Here is a 12831-nt window from a genome sequence, read left to right as displayed (position 1 = left end):
TGGGGGTCATCACACTGGTGTCAGAAGTGGGGTCTCAAAAGCAAATGTCCTCTGAATGCTGTGACATTCATGACTTCAAAATTGTAATCAAAAGGGAATCACGGGACTGATTGTGGGACTTTTACCCCCATTTGAGAGGCTTGAGGCACTGGAGGGCTTGAAAAAAAAAAATGACTGTATCTGAGGGAGCTCCCACTCCACAGCCGTCGCTCGGAGCAAGCATGCTGGCATTAGGAAGCGTCATTCCGACGTTTACGGGAGATAAGACAGGGGTTCCAATCTGCGATTTCTTTTCCATGCTAGAAGAGATTGGGAAAATGGGGGGATGGTCCGATGCTCAAATGCTGGGAATGGCGAGGTGTAAGATGGCAGGAGCTGCTCATGATTTTGCATGGCGAGACGAAAAAGTAAAATCCACAAAATCATTTGCGGAATTTAAGAAGCTCGCGTTTGAGCATTTTGACACTGAACCACGTCACGTGCGAGTACAGAGGTTCCGTGACGCCGGACAGATGGTAGGGGAGGACGTGCGAACGTTTGCGTCGCGGCTTCAGCGCTTAGCGCGCGATACGTTAAGCAGGGAGGAGGAAGGAGACCAGCTTAAGAAGAAATACGCGGAGGATATACTTAAAGAGGAAATGACCGCTTTGTTCGTGGCTGGTCTGCAAGACCCCGTGCGCCGGTTCGTGCTCTCGCGCAAGCCGAGCAATTTCGACCAAGCCGTGGAGGCCGCATTGGATGAGGAACAAAATGAGGCGTTAACAACAGCCGCAGCGAGAGTACGCGTCATAGAGAGAGCGGTGCTCAACCCTGAGGTTGCTCTCTTGACAGAGCGGTTAGATCGCTTAGAACAGCTGCTATCTCAGCAGGTAGAATGCCAGGTTGAAGCGCGCGCTCAACAGCGCCCATTCGCTGGAAACCGGAGACCGCCACAAAGCTACAGGCGCGGTATGCGAGATTTTGAAGAAATCGTATGCTTCGCTTGCCAGGGTCGCGGACACATTGCCAGGTTCTGCCAAAACGTGCGCCGTGGGGAGCCCCAAAGAGAAGCAGGCGAGACACGCCCTAAGCAAACCTACAGCGGGGCTCCAGATACCGAGTCAAAAAACTAGTTAGTCCTCCCCAGCCTGAGGAGCGTGGGGAGGGAGCAGTAGATGATGAGGTGGTGGTAGTTTGTGTGGCCGACGAGGCATGCCCTGTTGTGCGTTGCAAGTTAAATGGTTGTTGTATGGAATTGTTGATAGATACGGGGTCAAAGGTGACATTGCTTAAGGAGAGCAGTTTTAACACGCTTCGAAGGAAGGGGGACCGCGAGGTGTTGGAAGCGTCTGGTGGTATGGCAACCAAATTTGTAGGCATAACGGGGGATCCTCTTGGCATAAGTGGACTCTACCGGTTACACTTCTCTCTCGGCGGAATTGCATTGGAGCACCCCTGCTACGTATGCCCGGACACGGTGTCTCTGCCAAACGGAGTGTCAGGTATATTAGGGCAGGATTTTTTGAGAAAAGGGAAGGTAGTAGTCTCATTCTCTGAGGAAGAGGTTAATGCGGGCGGCTCAAAAGTTCCGTTTTTGAACAGGAGAGGCGCTGAGATTCGCATTACCGATATTGACACCCGTCAAACAGTGGGATCATTGGAGAAGGTATATTCGCGGGTTGCCGTCCGGCTGGTCGAGGAGGCGGTCGTCCTTCCTTGGTCGGAGCACATTTTGTACGCGTTTGTGCCTTCAGATGTAGAGAGCGGCGCCGTGGGAGTGCTTGAGCCGGTCGACTCTCTCAGCAATGGCCTGAAGGCAGCCGCGTGCCTCGTGACAGTTAATGACGCCCACAGAGTGCCCCTACGGGTGGTTAACTGTAGCCAGCAGCCACTGAGCCTTCCCAAGAACAAAACATTGGCTTTCTTCACCTCTGCGATAGAGCAACGTGAGCCCACCGATACGGTACTCGCAACTGTAGAGCATGCTAGTCCTTCGGCTGCTCCAAAGGTGTCGTTCGATCTTTCTCACGTAAAATCCAGGGAGAGGGAGGCTCTGGCTGGTTTGCTGAACGACTACTCGGAGGTATTCGCCGCGTCCAACCTGGATTTGGGCTGCTGTGGCGTTATAAAGCACAGGATAGAAACCGGCACTTCATCGCCCGTTTACCAGCGTGCGTACAGGATTCCTTACTCCCAACGTGAGGAGATGGAGTGGCAGGTGCAGGACCTGATTGATCGCGGCATTGTCGAACACTCAAAGTCACCCTGGGGAGCACCAGCACTATTGGTGGAAAAGCCAGATGGCTCGTATCGATTGGTAGTGGACTACCGCAAACTAAATGCCGTAACTCGCATCGATCCATACCCCATCCCCAATATACAGGAGACGCTTTCTCAGCTGGGCTCTGCCAGGTACTTCACGGTAGTGGACATGGCGGCGGGATTCTGGCAGATAGCAATGAATCCGGCAGATGCCGAGAAAACGGCATTCAACACGCCCTCAGGGCACTATGAATGGAAAAGAATGCCGATGGGTCTGGCCAACAGCCCTGCTGTCTGGCAGAGAACCGCTGATGTTATCCTGGCAGGTCTTCTGGGGAGGCTGTGCTTCGTGTATATGGATGACATTATCATATACAGTGACAGTTTTGAGAACCATTTGCGCGATATTGAGCAGGTTTTGGTGCGACTAAGAGGAGCGGGTCTCAAGCTGAAGCCCTCTAAGTGCCAATTCCTCAAAAACGAGGTGAAATACCTCGGGCACGTTGTTTCAGCTGACGGCGTGCGACCGGACCCTGAGAAACTAAGGTGTGTCTCGGATTTTCCATCCCCGACTAGCGTCCGCCAGGTCCGGCAGTTTCTCGGCCTGATCGGTTACTACCGAAGGCACATAGAGGAGTTCGCCAAGCTCGCTAAGCCGCTCACCGCCTTAACAGCCAAAAATGTCGCCTTTCGCTGGGACGAAAACGCGGAGAATGCTTTTGGGGCCCTGAAAAGGAAGCTAATGAGTGCACCGCTGTTGCGCCACCCGGATTTTAATTTGCCCTTCGTTATGGCCACAGATGCGTCAAAGTTCGCAGTTGGTGCCGTGCTATCTCAGGTTATCGAGGGCAAAGAACATCCTGTTGCTTTTGCTAGCCGACAGCTGAGCCCCACAGAGCAAAAGTACGGAGCTACGGAAAGGGAGTGCCTCGCCGTTGTCTGGGCAGTAAAGCACTTCAGATGCTACCTTTACGGCCGCAAATTCAAGCTAGTCACAGACTGCCATCCTCTGAAATGGGTGATGAGTGTCAGGGACCCTAGCTCGCGACTCGCTAGATGGAATCTACACCTGCAGGAATACTGCTTTGAAGTTGAGCACAAGTCAGGAAAGACACATCTGAATGCTGATGCACTCAGCCGCACAGCTGCCGTGGCAGCTATAGATGAGTTTGTCCCCGTAGTCGACCCCGCCGAATTACGCACAGAGCAGTGAAAAGATCCTGACCTGAAGCGAATAATCGAAAGCTTAGAGGGCGCACCGTCTCACCCCGAACAGCTAGGTTATTTCATTGGCAAAGACGGCACCCTGTGTCGGCGCACGAGGCCAACCAGGAAAGGGAGACCAGAGAAAACCGCTTGGGAGAGAGTCGTCATGCCTCGGTCGTGGACAGAAAGGGTTCTTCGCGCGTTTCACGATGCGCCATGCGCCGGTCATTTTGGCGTAGCGAAGACACGCAGGCGTTTGGAGCGTTTGCACTTTTGGAGTGGCATGCGACGGGATGTTAGAGACTACTGTGCGAAGTGTCATTCCTGTCTCGAAAGAAAAACACCCAAGGGACGAAGACCAGCTCCAATTCAGCCGTTCCCTGAGGTTTCGGCTCCCTTCGAGCGGACAGGTATGGACATAATGGGCCCATTGCCCACGACCACTTCCGGAAACAAGTACATTTTAGTATTTGTCGACCACCTTTCAAAATACGCGGAAGCGGTAGCACTCCCCGATCAGAAGGCAGACACGGTTGCAAGAGCATTTGTCGAACAGATCGTGCTCCGACATGGACCCCCGAGGCAACTCTTGACAGATCGGGGAACGAACTTCGTGTCGCAGCTAATGAGGAGAGTTTGCGAGCTGCTTAAGATCGCTAAGAAGCAGACAACACCGTACCATCCGGCTTGCAACGGCGCGGTGGAGCGACTGAACCAAACCGTGGCCGGGTTCCTGTCGCATTTTGTTTCGCGCGACCAGCGGGACTGGGACTTGTGGCTCCCGTATGCAATGTTTGCCTACAATTCCGCAGCACACGAGAGCACGGGCGAATCGCCATTCTTTCTTCTCTACGGCCGAGACCCGGACCAGCCTAGTGAAGTGCCAGAGGGCCCCCGTCGTGTCCCATACGCTTCACTGGACGACTATAAGGTTGAGCTAGAATCGCGCTTGCAAGTGGCGAGGGACATCGCAAAGGAGTCCTTAAAGAAAGCGGCGAAGCGCAGGAAGGAGGTGCACGATCGCAGTGCTAGAGACGCGCCGTTTGATGTGGGGGACAGCGTGTACATTGAAAACTGCCAAAGGCAGATTGGGCTAGCTCGTAAGTTCCAGACGAAGTGGAGAGGACCGTGCGAGGTTGTCGAGAAGCTTTCTCCGGTAAACTTCAGAGTCCGAGACGTGAACCGGCGTTTGATAAGGATACACGCAAATCGCCTCAAGTCGGCACCGGTTCAGTATTCACGAAATGAGGAAAGGGAAAGCGCGGATTTTGATGGGGACAGAAGTGAAGCGGAGCGCGCAGATAGTTCGCAAGAAACGCCCTCTCCTGCATTTGTTCGGCAGGCGCCCGAGGTGACGGCCGGAATGCCACCGGATTTACTTCATGCATTGCTAGAAGAAGAAGCGCGCGAGGTTGCCGCGCAGATAACGCCAGGAGAGGCTCCTGCCACGAGCCCTCGCGAGTCCCAAAGCAGACAAAGGGGTACAGACTTACTTAGTATGACTCATGAAGGCCGATATCCGCTGCGAAATCGGAAAGCTAAGTCGGACTAATGGCGTAAACAGAGCGGAGTTTTGAACTGGTTAGAATTGTGTAATGCCACAGCTCATAACAATGCTATGAGCTTATGTATTAAGTTAAGGAGTTGGGAGTAAAACCTTTCTGTCATTAAGTAACACCTTCACAGGAGAGCATGCGGAGCGCATGCAGAACCTGCCCTACTTCCTTTCGTTATCTATATTTTTGTCTGTGCCGTGATCGTGCTAGAAGTGGGAGCTCCTTTATAACTGTGGTAAATTTATTTCGTCCAGTTTGGACTAGAAAGGAGAGGCTTGGGTGCTGAGTTTCATGTTTATCTGTAAAAGAAGATCAGTGCTGCCCCTGGAGACGCCAGTTATGACAGCGGAGGCATATGGTGTTGTGCAGTGGTGTTGAGTGCAGCGAAAAGTGTTTTGTCGGACGCACTGTGCGAGGCGATTCAGAAAGACAAGGGGAGCTGCAGGGACTCAAATGTTCGGAGAACATTCTTCTGGAGGGTGAGCGAGAGTGACATTCCTTGTGTGCTACGAGGTACATTCCTTGAGTGACGACCAGAACGAAGGGACCCGCCGCCGTGACAGCGGCATCATCAATTACCCAGCCATGCTCTTTGAGTGACGACCAGAACAACCGGACCCGCCGCCGCCGCCGCGGGGAAACAGGCTTTATCCTCCCCAATTTCCGGGCACATTCCAGGACAAGGGAGCTGTCAGCGGGCCAGAGCGCGCCGTACCACAGCCGACGCTATGCGCTACCGCGAAGACAACATTCTTTCCCTCCTTCCCCTTTCGACGTGGGCTATCGCCGGGAAGGCACCCACAGCTTCCCGCCGTGCCTCGCGAACAAAAGCGCATTCCCAGAAGGGCCGTGACGGACACCTGTCATGGCGGACAGGCAGTACTCGCCAAGAATGTGGAAAGACAGGCGCTAGTGAATTAGCTCCGAAGAGAGAGCCTGTGTATACTCTCACTTGAGAGAGAGTGGTGGCGTTTTTGTTGTTTATTTAGTTTGTATTGTTAACAGACTCTGGGTTCGAGGCTAAGCCCAACCCAAGGGGGTTGTCCCCATCTCGCATGTTATTTTGGATTGGAGAATTGATGCTTTGGGCGGGCCACTGGAAATGACCGCCCTTAGTCCTTTGTTAATCAAGTGCTTAAAAGCACAGGTAAACGGATGCAGTCCAGTCTGAGCTGGGGCTCCATGCTTAGCATGTAATGTGATGCTACTTAGGCACTAACCTGCCCGGTCGATGAGTAAAGTAGTGCAAAGTTTGTTCTTTTGTAAATTCAGTTCTGCTTTTTCCAGTTTAACTCTCTGTATATGTATGTTGTAAAATTATGCTCTGCTGTCATCATCTACAAGCTCGCCTCCTGTTCATCTTCCAAACCGAACGACACTAGAGGAAGGGTTTGTGAACCATCCTCGAAGAAACGGACGACTACTGAAATTCTACTGCATACACGCTCAGGACGACATCGTTCGCCAAGAGGGCCTTCAGCGCCGAAGCCCGACGGCGTGCAGCTTCTGCCAGCAACCGCTCGAGCCCAACTCCGGAGCCACTCCATCGCCCCCATGAAGTCGTCGGCACGTAAGCTCGGACGCCCCAGCCTCTGATGTATAACCTTAATCATGTGTAATTATTGAATATACCTGTTTGTTTAAACTGAGCCATACGGTGTCTCTTTGCCTCTCCGTCCCGTGTGGACCTGCGCATTATGGGGGTCATCACAGCATGAAAGGTAACCTGAAATTACGTGGCCGTCTTCGCCGTCCGCTTGTCACTGGCCAACCTAAGGAAGGAGGCTAGTGCCGTCGCAGGCGTGTGTTGTCTACTCGACAATGCAGCGAGGCAGTGCATGCCGGAGGCCTCGATCTAAACCTACTGTCGTTTATGGAATGGGAGCCAGTAATTGAAATTTTAAGGCACCCCGTCGTGCTTACGACCAGCGTACGGCCGGCCTGCAGTCCCGCGGTTTTTTGAGTAGACTTTCATATTCCCCGCAGCTCACGCCTGTTGACGCGTGCACGATAGCACTAACACTGAATATTGGATGCTCTAGTTAGCAAGATGGAGCTTATTAGTTTGTTGCAGCATATAAATTTATAAACGTTGCTATATTATACCTATCTTGGTACATCAGACAGGGGCTACAAACGACTGAAGTGTTAGAACCATGCATTATTCGAAGGGCCGTCTACGATTTAACTGTGACTTTGTGCCTTTGGACAACTTTCGGTCATTGTTGCATAATTATATTTCTAATGGGTTTATTATTTGACCTAACGGAATAGATAGTCTTAGTGTGGTAATATTAAGCCGCTTCTTTCCTTGCAGCAGTCCATCAAATTTATGGATTTTGTGCAGCGACAGGAAGGAGAAGCCCGCGCGGAACAGCATGGCCTGGCCCCAATAGCTCCTGCGCTGATAATCCCGCTTAAAAGCTTCATGTTTTCGAAGTTCCCTGGGCTGTTTTCTTCAAATAAACATAATTTTGCACGAACCGCCTCGTGTCATAAAGCTCGTTTAATGGAAAAGAACAACCAAATTAAGGACAAAAAGCAGTTCAATAAGAAATGTAAGTCAGCCAAAAACGATGTCTGGAAAAAAGCAGAAAAAAACGAAAACAGAGAAGCAGGCTTTCCACAAACATTTCTTGCAAGTAAAATCACAAACGCATGTGAGAAAACAGAAAACCTTAAGCTCATAACAGAAAACACAACACTGCAGACACTTTCTGGCAACTGAGTTGAAAGAAAATTTCTGTAATTTTCAAGAAAAACTTTTTACAGTGTACTCACCTCCGACCCAGACTCCACTACGTAAAGCCGAACTAGCTGAAGACGCCGCCGGGATATAAAGAATCCTAGCCGTCGTATAGGCGGGAGGGCTAAAGCCCTCCCTCTATTGGTTGGACAATCAAGATATTCCATCTGTGCAATGCTCTTTCACGAGAGGTGAAGAACGAAATTGCCTTCGCGAAGAGATGAAAACTACCAAAATAGCAATCTTATTCGAGGCACTGCATAAAAGTAAAGCACTTCTTTTAGATTGACCTGCTGACGTAATAAATGTCCTCAGTGCAGCAAGAGGTCAAATTGCTCTCTGTACTGAAGTCGATATTCGTTACGCTTCACCGATTTTATTAGGTCCGCAATTCAGTAAGATTATCAGTGTTAGGGTGCTGTACCAATCGGCATCGTCATCAAGAGCTCGCGAAGAAAAATTAGAAGATCCGGGCGATATCGAACACAGAGCTCGTGCATCGTATTTGTCAAGAAAAAGGTCAGCCTTGCTTGAAACAATACTGCAATGTGGACTGTGCGGCTCGAGGGCGGGCCGCGACGCGTGTGCCACGCCACCACGGTTATCAGCGGGAACCTGTACTCTTTCGGCGGCTACGGCAGAGGCGAGGACTACTACTACCGCAAGCCCATTGATGTGCACGTCCTCAACACGGTGACCCTGCGGTGGACGTTGCTGCCGCTGACCCAGCCGCAAACCGTCGACGTGCCCTTCCAGAGGTACGGTCACACAGTAGTTGCTTACGGTGACAGCGCCTATCTCTGGGGCGGTCGGGACCACAGTGGGGCCTGCAACGTCGCCTACCGCTTTGACACCAACTCCACGTGGAGGAGCCGTCCTAGAGTGCATGGACTCGTTCCGGACGCACACAGCGGTCAGTCAGCGTGCGTTTGGGGCAGCGGATGTACGTCTTCGGTGGCTTCGAGGAGGACGGGATCTCGCGGGAGGTGCACTCTCTTGACCTGGAGACCATGCAGTGGCAGCAAGTCCTCACCACGGGCCGACCTCCGCTGTGGCGTTTCTATCACTCGGCGTCAGCCATTGGGGACCGGATGTACGTGTGGGGTGGAGAGATCGACGTTGACGAGCCCTACGGCATGCAAAGCAACACCTTCAGCAACAGCATCGCATTCCTGGACACAGTCACGTCTTGCTGGGAGCATCCGTCAGCCGAGGGCACGCCCCCTATGGGTCGCCGAGGTCATGCAGCCTTCAAGTACAAGGGACAACTGTACATCTTCGGAGGTCATAACGAGGATCTCAAGCGCAATTTTGGAGACATCCATAAATATGATCCCATGACGTCGTGCTGGAGTCCGGTGAAGATTCAGAAGGAAGGCCCTTGCGCCAGAAGGGGCCCATGCTGCTCCATTGTAGGGGACCGGTTGTTTGTCTTTGGAGGCAGAAGCCCGGAACCGGTCCAGAGGAATGGGCAGCATGTCGATGAGCAACATGCTGCCGAGGAGGCGTGTATCGAACACTCGGATCTGCATATTCTCGACTTTGCACCAACGTTGAAGACCCCCTGCTTTGTGGCCATCATTGAAGCTCGCCTGGACTTCAACAACTTACCGCAATATATCAAGCGTGAGATCAGTGCCATGACGCCCAGCAAAATCTCACGCCCATTTCTCACGACGGGCTGATGCCCCCCCCCCCTTCATGGAAAAAGCGAAAAGCGTGCCTTCTACAAAATCGCTGGCAGACAGGGCTTTGTTCCACAAGACGATCACCCTAAGCCTGCTTTTAAAGACTGCGGAAGCTGTGCCGGATATGAGTCAGAGAGATCCTGCTGGAAGAGACCGTTTAGAGATGTGCATTTAAGATAGGGTTTCTGTGCAATATCACAGGGATGATGCTGAGACGTGGTTGTTGGAAATTTTACAATTAAAGTGCTGTGTTGAGGAATGGCTAATGCTCTCTTTCGCATTATTTGTCTGCGTTCTCTGCCGCAAAGTCAGCTGTCGCCTATTCTGTTTGGCGCGTATCTCTCGCTATTGGCTGTTCTCGGATGGCATGCAATCCTTTCGTGGCCTCGTGAAAACTTAGGTAGAGCTAGTGTGTTAGTACCCAGTGTTGCGCGTATGCCATCCCAGTAGCCCCAGAAAGCACCCAAGATATGCGGCAAATCCGCACTTCGCGTTTACAGGAGACGTTTTACTGCGCATCTCGAACGGGGAATTCACAGAGGCATTACCTGCGGAAATCCCATTCTGAATTTTTTAAAAGCGAAAGTTTTACTACTTTCGTCGGAGCGATTTCGCCGTCGCCTCACGTTTGACCTTCAACGTCCTTGCTGCGCCGCTACCATAGCAACGCTTCACGTAACGTCGCCACTCCGCAGAACGGAGTGCCCGCTGCCTGACCAAGTGATCTAGCCGAGCCTCTGCTGGATAAAAAAAAGGCCGCCACCGTATGGAAGACGTTGAAGTAACGAGCGTTAGCTTTTTTGTCCATGCGTAAAACGAGTCTTTCTGCATGCAGCGGGGCCAGTAAACAAAGCCCTGAGCGGTTCGGAAAAGTAACGACTTCTCCACTCCGGAGCGATCGACGCGTTGCGCTATCAGTGAAAATGCAATGAGCGTGTACCCGATGTTGAGAATTTGGCTTGTGGTATGATATGGTAACGCTTAAATTAGTAATTGCATGTATACAGTGTTTACATATTAATTAATGGTGGTTTTATTTCCCATAACTGACAGGCTGCCGGTCTTCGTAGAGCAGACCAACCAGCGTGCAGCGGAGCGGACTCCGGCCCCTGCCGGAGGGCCCGACCCCCCTCCCCCCGTTCCCCTCCCCGAAGGATCGTCGTCCCGGCACCGCGCTGCCCACCGGCTTCCCGGAAGCCGCATCTGGATCGGCCCTGTGGGTTCCAGGTCCCCCTGCTGCCACCATGCCGTCTCCCGGTCCTGCTGCTGGTCCGGAGTTCCGGGTGCCCAAGGCACACTGCTTCACGTTCGCGATGAGCGCGGACGCCACGGCCGACGACATTGCCGATGGCATCGAATTCATCGTGGGCCCGAAAGGGCTGGAAAGCCTCCAACACCAAGGAGGGTTCAAGTCCTGCATCGCCGTCTCCTCGGCCGTGGCGGCACAGAAGCTTCTACCAGAGAGAGCGTTCCCTGTGAACGGGACCTCTGTTCCAGTGTCGTGCGTGGGCCCCTCCGTGGTCCGCGTGACAGCATTCCTGGCGCCACTGTTCGTCGGGGACGCGGCGCTGGCCTCGGCACTGAGCCCCTACAGCAAGGTGCTCGAGATCCCCATCCGATGGTGCCATATTTCATGTCCGTCCGCAAGGCTTGCTCCCTTTGTGGCCAGGACGGACTTGTCGACGTGGCCTGCCACACGCCACGGTGCGCCGGATGAGACGTGTTCGGCCATGAAACTTCTGAATATGCCGCGGCGTGCCGACGCGGCTCCGGGGCTCACGCGACGGCTGACTGCCTGCGCCAGCGCTCCTACGCGGTGGCAGCGATCGCTTCCAGTGGCGCCCAGAAGAAGCCGGAGCCGCCTGCTGTGCAGCCGCCGCAGGACCCTGTTCCCGTCCTCGCGACGGTGCCACCTGCCAAGACCGCGCCTCGCCAGGACGACGACACGTCTGCCGCTCCGGCAGAGCACGTGAGAAACCCCGGCCGAGCCAGAGCCTGCAGTCCTATCGCAGGAGGAGCCACAGAACACGGCGGACACGGTGTCTACCGACACCATGATCTTTTCGGTCCCCGCCGACCTTCCGCCGATGTTCCTGACGAGCTCGTCAGACTCGTCCTGCTTCGGCGACAGCGACTCTTCCCGATCGGCGGACGAGAGCGGCTGAGCACTCTCTCGTGGAGCGACGCTCCGCCTCACCGAGGACGTCCCCTGCGAACAGCTCGGAGCGGCCGACCAGCTGAGCGTCGCCGGCCCGTCCCAACGTCCACGGCGCCGACCACCACCAGAGGCCAAGGATGAGAACCCCCCCCCCCCCCCCCCAGTTGACAGCCGTGCGGTGCGGACGCTTGTCTCGGTGCTCTTCGGATTACGCGTGGTGACCGGGACCTGACGGACGGACGACTGCGAGAGCGCGTGACTACGACAAATCGATGAGTTATTTCCTTTAATATTTTGAGAGCTTAGATTTAGGCTAGTTTTAGATCTAGGCTAGTTAGGTGAAGTGCTCGCGAAAGAGCAGGTCAGTGACCTAACGGCCGGGCCTTTTCCGGCTGACAGCTATAGATCTGCAGGGCTCACTTGTGAGTCAGGTAGTTAGTATTCCTTTAGTTAGTAGAAGACAGGTAGTTAGTATTCCTTTCTAGGTGATTGGCGTTAGCGCTAGGCAGAATTTTATTTGAGCACGTGGTTCCCAGTTGAAAAAAACACCAAGCCGTTTCTGGTGTTTACACCAGACCGGATTTTCAGACACGGGTTCTGGTGTGACCCGGTGTAGTTTTTTCTGGTATGACCGTGTCTGGCGTTCCGACCAGAGCGGTTTTTCAGACACGGGTCCTGGTGTGGTGTGTTTTGTGTGTTCCGGTCTGGTGTTCTGTGCTGTTACCCGGTCATCTGATACCGGTTCTGGTGTGGTTTCGTTTGGTGTTTCCTGGTGTGGTCGGTGTACCATTCGATTTGATGTGGTTGGTGTACTGTACAATGTCTTTATAGAGATGCTGCGAGTTTGGACATACTATAGTGAGCAAAAACCAAAGAGACCCCTGTGAGCGCATGCCAAATGGTGTAAAACTGCAAGCACTCCTGATGTCGAGACAGGTGCACTAACATCCACCGATCTCGCTGTGCCGGTCTTGACGGCACGAGCATTTTATAAGTGGCACCTGCACACAGTTAGGCATACTTTGGCACACACTCGCAGCGTCATAATTTTTTACGATTGTACGCTGGAGCACGCACATAACCACATCAATTGTGTTCTTGCCAAAGATGAACAACAAGCATGTATAGAAAGAAAAAATGCTTACATTTGCTCAAAAGCATACTTAGCTTTATTGGTAGACAAAATTGGCAGTACAGTCAAGCTAGAGGCCCCTTGCATTGTAGCATGCATCTTTT

General features: G+C 53.0%; 1 pseudogene; it reads left to right on the top strand.

The window, feature by feature from the left end:
- Nucleotides 1-8248: 8248 nt before the first annotated feature.
- LOC144104132 (kelch domain-containing protein 3 pseudogene) lies at nt 8249-9553 on the top strand (annotated as a pseudogene).
- Nucleotides 9554-12831: the final 3278 nt, after the last annotated feature.

The sequence above is a fragment of the Amblyomma americanum genome, chromosome 1 (genome assembly GCF_052857255.1).
Source record: "Amblyomma americanum isolate KBUSLIRL-KWMA chromosome 1, ASM5285725v1, whole genome shotgun sequence".
NCBI lineage: Eukaryota > Metazoa > Arthropoda > Arachnida > Ixodida > Ixodidae > Amblyomma > Amblyomma americanum.
This window is presented reverse-complemented; position numbering and strand designations above follow the sequence as displayed.